At 40.6% G+C, this 11,790-nt stretch overlaps 1 long non-coding RNA gene across 1 annotated transcript; it reads right to left on the minus strand.

Annotated features, from left to right (window-relative positions):
- Nucleotides 1-1,649: 1,649 nt before the first annotated feature.
- Nucleotides 1,650-9,681, minus strand: LOC135443043 (uncharacterized). Its single transcript, XR_010438778.1, has 3 exons — nucleotides 9,547-9,681; nucleotides 3,813-3,935; nucleotides 1,650-2,292 (listed from the first exon to the last, which is right to left on the minus strand). It is a non-coding gene; the product is annotated as an uncharacterized LOC135443043 (long non-coding RNA).
- Between the last annotated feature and the right edge of the window lie 2,109 nt (nucleotides 9,682-11,790).

Genomic DNA, 11,790 nt, shown 5'->3' on the forward strand with positions numbered 1-11,790 from the left:
CTTGTCTTCAATTTGGGAAAAAGGAAAGCCACTGCTAACTTCCCAGTTTCAAGGGAGATGAATCAGACATTGTCCCAGCACTTTCCCATGTGGCCACCAAGAAAGCCCAGGCACAGAGGAGAAATACGTGTCACCTTTCTTCTGTTGGCAGCTGAAAGCTTCATTTCTGAATAGCATGGGGGAGAAATCTCTGTCTTGAGTAATACTCAGCTATGTCTTTGTTGTGTCGATTAGTCATACAAAACACATACAGCACAAAAGCATTGGTGCACTGGGAAAACTGAATTTCTGTGAAAAGAAAGCTCAGGTTATAGGTCACAATGTACAACAGTTTCATGGGAGAATGAACAGTGCAGATATCTGAGAAACAACTGGAGTGTAAGGTACGTTTTAGAAATATCTATGCTGACATTGCTGGAGCAAGATGATCAGCAGCCCCGTTTCTGGCTGATTCTTTGCAGGATTTCAATGAGAATAACCATGCAAGTCCCTGTCTTTTTGGTTCTAAAGGCAGCTTATCTATTTACTGCAGCCGAAAGCTCTGATTTAGAGGTGTCTTGCCTTTCTGCCTTCTGGGTTTTGTTACTGGTAGCTCAGTGCTCATTCTCACACAGACTTGCTTCACCATTTGGTGGCCTAATACCCAGCATTTCAATAAAAACAATCCTCTGCCCCAACATTACACCATAGAAAATATCTCAGTATTAAAGAACTTGAGCTCTAAGTGTTGTATTTATCAGTGTATTTTCTAGTTCATTATATAAAATCAGATCTTTGAAAGAGCTCTCTGTCCACAACATCTTTCTTCTCCATTCAAATCCCTGCCCCTCCATAGGCTCTTACGTGTTTCACATAAGACAAGCCATGAAATAATTAACAACAGTTACAATTTGCTGAATAACTTTGTGCTTCTTCATTTAAAGCCAGCTGACTCACTTTTATGTGACTTATTTACCTGAAAATTAAGCAGGAAGAATATTACATGCTAAAAAATTCAACACTCTTTAAACAAGATCAAATAATGCAGCTCTACTTTCAGTGGCCATCCTTTGTAGACTCTCTACAGAGAAACTTGTTGGTTATATAATCTGTCAACAAGGTGTTTGCTTTTTTCCATAAATTTAATTAGGTTTTGATAGATTCATCAGTTTTCATCTAAATTATTTTTGGTGAATTCTAATTGGTTCCTGCTGTGGCTTGGCAGCCACATAACTGATCATATGCCTATTTAATCCACTCATGGGATATTTAACAAATTGTTAGCTATTTCACTGTGCACTGAAGTGTAGCTCTACCAATTCTTTTTTCCTGTCACACTACTGGGGCTATTATGACAGTCCATTATGTGATTTATTTTGTGAAATAAATGTGAAGCGTTACAAAAACAACAATACATCATCATCTTTACCCAAAATAAAATAAGGTCAAGAGCTATCTCTCTGCTTGTACATGCAAAACACTAATTTTTTTTTTTCCAATCTGTGGACAGTAGTTCACCTTTTGTGACATTAATGCTCTAAGTAAGACATATTGCAGTGAAATAGTTATGTGATAATTCATTTTATCCTTCTAAAATAAGTACTTAATTGGTTAAGAGGAAAAGGAATAGGCCTATTTATCAGATGTTTAGGCTTGTCTACCTGGGGAAATAGCCTGGAATAGTTATTGCGTACTAACTCTTCAGGAGGACATTCTTAATCCATAGTGAAATTTTGCCTGTGTGCTCAGTTTAACCCACACTGGGAATGAGTATAGACTGATCATTACACTTTGAATTCACCCTCTGCATTTCTTCTGTAACAACTCCCCCACACAGACAAATTGTTAATGAAAATAATGTAAGGAACTCAGAAAAATAGCTGTAAACTTAGTTCATCTCTTATGCAATAAAATTCCCACTCTCCTGCTTGGAATGCAGCTTGTTAGGCAGGACTAGATATTACTTGGAATATGGAAAGATGTTTCATGCAGGAGTGCCTGAAGTACAGGTCCATATGCTCCCTCTTTTCCCCCAACTACCCAAATCATTTATCTTGGGTGGCATTGATTCTTCTTTTTCCTAGTTGTTGGGGGTGTTGGGGGGGAGGGGTTGTTTTGTTTTGTTTTGTTGTTTTGAATTTTTCTGTGGAATGTGGAGGAGAGTACACATGATGCTCTGGAATTTCTGGCACTTGTTCTGTTTTTCCCAGTAGAAGGTGAGCTGCTTGTGTGCTTGCTCTGCAGAGCAGCCCTGCAATACTTCAGCTCTTGACTGGAGATGTGACACTCTTCCTTCTGCCAGCACAGAGAGACCTAATCAGTGAAATAATGGTTTCTGGTCAGACCTGTCAGTGTGCAACTTTGGTTCTCGCTCTCTAAAATAAATCAGGGTAATGATGCCTGTTAAAATGGTGTGAAATTTTGAAAGACAGACATGATAGATGTGAAATCTTACTAAATCACATTCTCAGTAGATATATCAAGTTTTCTCAAAATGTGGTAATTTCTGTGTGACACAATTCACATAATATCAGACTTGAGAAGTCCATTACTCAGATATCAGAAAACAAGACAGAGCTGTCAATATGCTCGTCCAACAAACAACATAAAGTATTGTTCAACTTTGCTGTAATTCACATGCCATCAGAGACATACAGCAGCTTCTGTATATCCATGTTCTCTTAGCAGATTCTAGTAGGTGAATACACAAGTGCAGTAAAGCACTGTCAAACCAAACCATTAGGGATGACAGACCCCAGCGGATTAAGCCATGATGGTAAGGTCAGTGGGATGTGAAACTTGGCTAATGATGTCATGCCCTTGTCAGCTTGCATTGGCTAAACACGTTAAGGTTTACCAGCAAGCCCTATGGCTTAGTGAGCACTGCTAAAGGGAATTTCGACCTGAAATAGGTCAACATGAGCAGAATACAAATACTTGTGCTGCAAAGACTCTTCCTGAAAGCCTGGCACTGCTAAGGCCAATGGGAGCTTGGCCAGTGACCTCCATGAGGCCAGGATTCTGCCCTTTGGCTTCTGTGGATATGACATTCAATTAAATCCCTTTGCTTCTGTTCTGTAGATTGGGTTTCATCATATGTCACAAGACATTTGTAGAATGCAAGCTGCGTAGCAGGGAACAGCATCTCATTAAAGATTTGCACAGATACAAGATTAATGGGACCCCAGTCCTTCCAGGGCCACCTCACACACCGTGAAGAACAAAGCAATATAAGAAAGCCCATCCACTGTGCAAGAATGATCCTGCTGTAGGAATTAGCTAACTTTTATCATCTGAGAATGAGTGCCCAGGATGCTCTGTGCAGCTGAGCAGAGCAGTGTGGGTAAGTGTAGAGGGAGCCACAACCAGCCTTCCCCTGTCAGAAAACATTATGGTGAGCAGGGCTCAGAGGGAGGAGGTGTCTGAGCTGAGACCTAGCCACTCTGACAGCTGGTGCTCCAGGAGCCAGCCAAGTATTCCAAAGGGGAAAGGGGCACTAACAGAAGGGCTGGGAAACCAGGCAGGGTGAAAGTAGGCTGTGTCTCTTGGAGAGACAGGGTTCAGTGGTGCATCTTATGCTTCAGATAAGCAACCAACCTTGAAACTCTTGTCTGTCTCACAGAGGTGGTGATTGTGTTTTATGGCAGTTTGGTTTGGTTTTGAACTAACACTCAGTGAATAAGTACTAAAGCTAGCTCCTTCAAGCAGAAATTTTGTTTGTTGTGGGGTTTGTTTACTTCTAGGCAAAAGCATTGCTAGTTTTACCAACTGAGCAAAGCAAAAATAAACCTCTATAGCCAGAGCCATGAAAGCAAAGGAGCAAACATGCTCACCCTCAGGAGACCATCAGCTGAGATTCTCAGACCACACAGAACCACATCTGCAATGTTCTGCAAGCAGAATCTGCCCCTGCAATTGCATAGAAGCACAGGTCTGCCCAGCTCTGCTTGGCACATCTAAGGACAATAGAAAGGAAAGGGTAAAGTTATTATATGTAGTCCTTCTTCAGTCTGTTCTGTTGTCATACTTTTTAAAGCAGACTTCTAAACTTCTCCAAATTTATTTTTAGAAACATTTTGACTCAAGAGCCTCGAAGTTCAGCAGAATCCCATTGGCCAGTGGTTTAGAAGGAGTTACAAATCTCATTCTGACACTCAGATCCAACTTATACTCCGATAAACTTAGTGTTTGGGGTTTTTTAGTTGCATATACACAATGGTTTAATTTCCTAGAAGGCTAAGTATTAAATTGTACTACATTATTTGCCTTTTCTTAAAAAAAGAAATCTATTTTTTTTCTCCTAATGAGGTAAATAAAACAAGGTAGGAGGAGATGGAATTGACTAATTCTAGAAAGCTGGGGCCAAAGCCTTAGATACATTCAGGCAACAAAAAATAAAGAAAATTTTAGAAGTGCCCAACAGGGCAGATGCCTTGCTTCTGCTAATGTCAAAGATTATTTTACTGTCAAACTGCCAAAAGAATGGCAATCTGAAAGATGGGAAATAGAGTATTATTAGTGTCAGTGTCAGAAAATGTTAATGAGTGATATTATCACAAATTTAAACAGACACAGGCAAGTAGCTAAGAAGAAGCAGGTTTCAGAGAAGGAAAATCTTATACTTAACAAGAATTATTGTCATTAAACAGTCTAGGTGCACACAGCATCTCTAATAATATTAATTTAAGTAAGAGAATTTCCTGGAATACAGTGACCTCAAAAGATAGAGTTGGGAACCAGCTAAGAGTAATAATCTTCTAGTGAGAAGGCAGATGCTGTCAATCAGGAAAAATTATGAGTAAAAAAGGAGTACAACAGGACTAAAAAGTTACAATTTTGTTTGCTATTGCCTCAGCTTTTCAGGCTGCCCATGCACAGGCCCATGAGGCAGACCTGGGGCAGGGACACTGTGAAGTTCCTGGGATTAAAATGTGAAGTTCCTCCTCTGAAGCATGAAGAGCCATATTTTGCCACTGACTTAACCCTCCTCCCAGTTTCTGTGCACATACAGATAAACCTCCGAAGCCAGGAGTAACAGAATAGATAACGTTCAACAAGACAAAGTTCAGCAAAATTTGAATGATTGTGAATATCCAAAAGCAAATGAGAAACTCATTTACTTACACTGGGAATTTACTTACATTGTGAATAACCAGAAAGGAGCAGAAATAAAGGCATGAACAGGGAAGATTTCTGGGAATATGAACATTTCAAGTAGGACAGAGAGGAACATAGAAGCTTTCTCTCAACAGATACAAAGATGAAACTACACAAGAGAGGGTTGTTGCCACCAGCAGGCAGAATAGAAGCACACCCCACCTCAACACATCCCCAGCACAGAACAAGATCCAGGAGATCATTTTAATTCACAGCAGCCTCTATACCAGGAGCTGAGCAGAGAAGTCAGGTTACCAACATGGAAATGCTTAAACAAACAAAGGACTTGACTATTGTTAGTCAAGGAATAGTCAAACCCCCAGACTGGGGTCTGGGCAAGTGCCAAACCAGAAGTACATGAAGTTAAACAGCAAATATCAGCCAGAAGCCAACATGGGAGTGCAAAGGGATCTGTGGAAGAACAATGGAGCAGCCAACTGGCATAAGCAATAAAGTGAGCTACAAGTCAGATATGCAGGTGAGAGGAAAGGCATCCAAGCAGTTTCATCTAGCTAAAGAAAGAGAAGACTAAAATATTACTTCTGTGCATTTTACAGAAGTAACTTAGCACACTCATAAAGAAAAAGACATCTAGTTATTTAACATACAAAAATGTGTCAGAGGAAATGTAAAAATGATTTTACAGAAAAAAAATCAGAATATGCTGTATAACTTTTTATAAATATGTATGTAGGACCAAAAGAGTAAGAAATTTGGTGTAGAAGTGTGTTCAGTTGAAAACCCATATATTTTCAGGATTATGAAAATCAATAAGAATTTTCCTTTCTTTACTGAAGTACAAATACAAAAAAAAAAAAAAAAAGAAAAAAAGATCAAAATGAATGCCTTCAGCAAAGTTCTCTTGTTCCTCATTTCAGGCCAGTAAAAGAATTTGAAGAACAGTTTTCAGAGGATGTAAAAACCTCATAATTAATCATTTCTTCAAACACATCAGGAGCAGGAAGCTATAGAGTTTGTAGGCCCATTAATTGATCAAAGGACAAAAGGAACTTTCAGAGAAGATAAAGCAGAGGAGGAAAATTAAATGATTTTTTACAGCCTTGAAGGAGTTTGGGGAAATATCTGGGCTGGAACCTTTCTTCATGCATCAGAGAGGATATGTCAGAGGAACTACTTCAGAGTGAGTTCATTTGAAGAATCTATAGAAGAAATTGTCAAAATTAAGGTGAAAAATCGTCAGGTCCAGATGATTTAAAGGCTGACCTACTAAAGAAAGCTGCAAGGCATTAGAGCTGTCATTGCACAGCAGGAATGGAGGATGGCAAAAGCAATGACGAATTTTCCTGAGTTGCAAGGTGCATCTGTGGAGCTGTAGCACCTCCCAGTTTGGCAGCTGTATCAGGAGCATGGGCAGGACTTAAGCAAGAGGATATTGGGAAAGCACAGTAGCCCAGCTCCTGCCGGGGAAGGAGCTTTCAAAGAGGGGAGTCAGATCTTGCAAACCAGACAGAATTCTCTGAAGGCATCCAATAACAGACCCAGTTAAGAACATGGGCACAAAAAGGCAGAGGAATGGCCAGGCTGGCTTTGCTAAGAATCCTGTCTCCTGAAGTGAATGCCTAGGAAAGAGAAGACTACCAGGACAGATGTACAGGATGTTCCTGATGAATACTCCCAGGGTTTCCAACCATTGTAACTTCCATGAGTGCTTTAGGCAGCCTTTGTTTCTATACATTTAGTGACCTTCAATGGATTTCTGATCTGTGAACCAGACCAGACTGTCCCTTAAATCCATATAACAAATACTATCCACATTAAGTGTGGCAACAAATTTTGAGAGCCAGCTACAAATTGCATGAAGAATCATTTTGCCTTTTTTAATTTTCTAAATATGCCTTCTAGAAGTGTCCTTCAATGTCCTCTACTTTAGGTACAAGAAGAGATAGTGAACAAGCAATTCCTACCCTATCCTGCACGCACTGATTGTGATTCAGTCTCTGGAATTCCTGAAAAGTATTTGAAAATGTCCTTCACCAAAATTTCTTCCTACGACAATATATGAAAGGAACTCCTTTGAGGGACAGGTAAAGAGTTAAGGTTTAGAAAAGGAGGAATAGGAATAAACAGCCAATTTTCTCCACGAAGAGCAGGTATCAGTAGAGTCTTACTGGGGTATGTGATAAGTCTGCCCTGTTCAACACTTCTAAATTACCTGGAAAAGGAGGTGAACAGTCAGATGGCTATGTTTTCTGTTGATAAGAATTTAGCTTGTGGGGAAAAAAAAAAAAAAAAGAGAGAACAGCAGGAAACTGACTGGATGACTGGATGATTAAGTGGCAGATGAAATTCAAATAGATAAATGTAAAGAAGCATGTACAAGAAAAACAATCCTAACTTTATATACACAGTGGCAGTCTTTAAATTAGCATTCAGGAATAAGACCTTGGAAATATAATAGACAGTCTATGAAAGTGTCAGACCTCAGTGCTCATGAGTAATTTAAAAAAAAAAAGGCAAATTGAATGTAGGAAATTATTAAGAAAGGAATAGAGAAAGGAGAGAGAGAACATCATCCCATGCTGCATGATACGGGGCTACCACACCCTGAATCCTGTGGGCAGTTCTGATCCACCCATCCCCACAGGGTACAGCAGGTCTGAGAAGGGTTTAGAAGTGGAGGATTAGGATGACAAAGGTACCAAGTGGTTTCTGCATCTAAAGTGACTAAATAGATCAAGCATTTGCAGTCTGAAAAGAGGTGGCTGAACAAGACTGTAAAAAAGTCTATGAAATCGCAGTGTATAGCAAACATAAGCAAGGATCTTGTGTTCATTGTCTTTTCTAGTGCAAGAATCAGAAAGTATCAAAGAAAGACAAAAGATGGCAAATTCAAGACAAAGAAAATAAATAAAGCACACAGCTGCAAAAAGTCTTTCCAAAGGCTTTCACCAGTTTCCCAGGCTTCAGAAAGTGATGAGTCAAACAGGATAAGTAAAAAACTCAATCCAGGTCTATTAAATATGGAGACAAAATGTGTAGCTCAGCGCCATGGTTCATCAGAAGCTGAGATATTATACCTGGGGAAGGGTTTATGGCTTCCCTGGCTTTGTACTCCTCTCAATGCATCTACAGATGGCTGCTATTAGAGAGAAGATAATGGATAAAACGAATCTTTTGGCTGTACAGGTTTAGACTTTCTTGTGCTCAGTCAACACACTCCAGCTTTTAAGATTCACAGTTAGCAAAATACGTTTATTTTTAGTCTAGTACAGTAAACCTATTTGGTATGGGCCACACTGACAGACAGTGAGCATAGAACCCCACTGGACTATGACAGTGATGGTATTTTTTAGTGGCTTTATAGTTTCACACTTCAAAGCTGAAAGATCCCCTGTGAAAAAAATAAGTGAACAACTTGACACAGGAGAACTGCTTCAACAGGAGGTGTAAATGTAGGAAGTCTTCAAGTCTTCACGATTGCTGGCCATTTATGTTGACCCTGGCATATTGATTTTGGTACAGATGGAATTCATCTCTTTCATTGAAGACATAGTTCAGTGGTGGATATGGTGATGGTGCTGGGTTAACAGTGGGACTCACCTGATGATCCTAAGAGTCTTTTCCAACCTTAACAATTCTGTGATTCTATAATACTCCTCAATTTTAAGTACATCAGATAACAAGAGGGTAGCTTAAGTTTTGGGTTTTCACTTTGTAGCAACCACAGACTGCCAGTTACAGAGCTCAGAGCTCAAGCCTTGCTCTGCTCCTGCTGAACTCAGTAATACTGGCTGGCACTATTTCATGGCATTGATGCCAGCAAGTCCTGGTTCCTTTCTGGAGTCCCAGCTGGGAGGAACAGCCAAGGGGATTGTAAATGACATCAATGGCAGAGGTGGAGAGCCTGAGATGAGGGATTCTGTAGCATTTTCATAGTGACAGGCATGACTGGCACACACATGGGAATAGCACCTCCTAATGTCCTCCCCACCAAAGAAATTAAGAGCTACAAAATGTACCTGGCTTTGCTTTGCTGCACAGTGTGTGACAGAGCAGACCCTGCTCTTTGTGCCAGTGGCAAGGTGGGGACTGCCTGGGAAGTGTTCAGTGCCACAGGATTGGGACCCCAGAGCACACAAGGGTCTGACACACGCTGGTGTGTGCACACACAGCCCCAGCAAGGGGGAAAAGCAACCAGGCTGCTCCCCCTCCAGGGCAGAGGGCACTTCCCCACCACCCAACCATCAATGGGAAACTCCTCAGGCTGGCCAGAACCTCTGTGCCTATTCACTGGGTATTTACTGTACCTACTTACAGAATATCTAGAGTTCTTTCTTAACCATTATTGCACAGGGGAGAGGAAAAGCCCATTAAACTGTGATCAACCAGATTGCAGACAGAATTTAAAACATAGTCCTACTTTAGGCAGCATGTGCAAAGCTGTCCTACCTCACATCTCCAGGAAAGTTTGACAATCCAAGGACTGTCCTCCTCACAAAGAGAGCAGTGTTTCAAGTTTTCAGGGTTACAGTCCCCCAGCAACTCCGATTACCTCCAGCTACAGTTAGTGTTAAGCACTCTGAAAATCAGAGCTTTAAGGGCTTGATTTTCATTGCTTTTACCTGAGATGCAGCTGAAAATGCTCAGCCCATTTATCCCATCAGTGAGAAAAGACACTGAAGTGGTTTGGAAGTGGAAGGAAACTTTGCTAGAGCTTCTTGCCTGTATCTTAGTAAACTTCCCAAATTGGAATTTAAGAATGCAAACTCATGGCTCAGAATTGGCAGCATACCAAATCTCAAAGAAAAATGAAATAACACAAGAAATCTCCATGTGTTCTTTGCCAGATAATTGAAAAACATCCTGCAAATTGTTCTGACATGTTTTTGAACTTGCATTTTATTCTATGAATTGATGTTAAACTGTGACCCTTTGCTGGGCCATTTGTAAATAGAAAGATTGTCACATCAAATCATTCTAAAATACAACCACATTTACATTTCAATTTTAGTCTGCATTTCCCTAGTGATGCAGACAAAATAAGAGTTTTCTTTAATTGAAGTGACTCTCCAGAATGCTAATGAACACTTGATTGAGTTCGGACATTTTCATAATTCTGATGTTCTTATTTTGCTGACAAAAATAAAAAAAAACTAAGGATACAGTTGACCTCCTCTAATGTCCTCCTGTTCCATAGAAGGAAGTACACAGGAAATTGTTTGGGGGTTTGTTTTGCTTTTTCTTAATTACAAAGGTTGTTTCACTTGTCTGGATATTGACAGAGGGTGATAGGACAAAACAGGAATGAGCAAAGTTATCATGTCATTGTGTTCATATTTGCCTACTGGTGGGATTTCTTTTTTTTTTTTTTTTTTTTTTTGAGAGCACAGGCTCTGTTGAACTTAGAAGGGAGAAATATAGCATGGTCATTTCTGTAGGGGCATAAAGCTGTCCTTCCTTATCACTCTCTGCAGCTACCTGAAAGGTTGTTGTAGCCTGGAGGGGGTCAGCCTCTTCTGCCAGGCGACCAGTGACAGGACAAGAGGAGACAGCCTCGAGCTGCACCAGGAAGTTTAGGCTAGATGTTACAAAAAAATTCTTCACAGAAGGAGTGGTTCAGCATTGGAATGGGCTGCCAGGGAGATGGCTGAGTCACCAGCCCTGGAGGTGTTTAAAAAAAGACTTAATGAGGCACTCAGTGCCATGGTTTAGCTGACAAGGTAATGTTAGGTCACAGGTTGGACTTGATGATCTCAAAGGTCTTTTCCAACCTAATTTATTCTGATTCCTTTCTTTATAAGGCAGACTTCATAATAAACAGGAGCAGAAAATGTGAAGGTTTTTCAGCACAGTGTTTTGTCTTTACCACTTGACAGATTTTGTTTTCAGCAGAAATAGTGATTAGGCCAAATGCTCCCGCTTGCATTAGATGCAGTAATGCACACTCCTGCAGAGCAGAGCAAGAACAGAGGCGCGTGCTCTGGCTTTGCACAGCTGCCAGTGATCACCCACCCTGGGCAGCAGATGAGAACTCATCCAGTGTGTTTGCCTTCCACATGGCACAGCCAGCTCAATCTGAGCTACCCCTCCTGCCAGAGTGGCCATTTCTCCACCATGGCACAGCCAGACCAGCTCCTCCTCCTCTCTCCAGGACCCAGGGTGTACAACCAAAGATGTAATGTCACACAATCAACACAAATGTCTGTTTTCATCAAGAGTGAGAAAATGCAAATAACATCCAAGTCAGTCATTCTCCAGAGCTTGTTGAGACAAGAGTAGTGTCCAGGGTGGACGGTGTCTGGAGACAAAATGGAGAAAGGTCAGGCACCGGGAGAGGGAGACAAGCTGTTGGCACCACAGTTGTCTAGAGCAATGGGGACTGGTGAGCATCAGGCCAGGAGGCCTTTCAGACACTGGAAAACTCCTGGAGTCCCAGACTGATCCCTCTTTCAGTCTTTGAGCAAAGCAGCCATGTTATCATCCTCTTTAGGCAGAGCATGATCCTTAAGCTTTCTTTTCAAAATTTCAAAACAGAGAATTGTTATGAACAATATTTTTCTTTGTTTTAGCATTTCCAATCAATGTGTGGGAGTTTAACAGTTTTTAAAAATAAAACAACAGAAAAACCAAAATGTTTTTTGTCAGTATTTAAACCATCTCAAATGTTGATTGGAAAGGAACATAGAATCACAG

Source organism: Zonotrichia leucophrys, chromosome 2 (genome assembly GCF_028769735.1).
Source record: "Zonotrichia leucophrys gambelii isolate GWCS_2022_RI chromosome 2, RI_Zleu_2.0, whole genome shotgun sequence".
NCBI classification, from domain to species: domain Eukaryota; kingdom Metazoa; phylum Chordata; class Aves; order Passeriformes; family Passerellidae; genus Zonotrichia; species Zonotrichia leucophrys.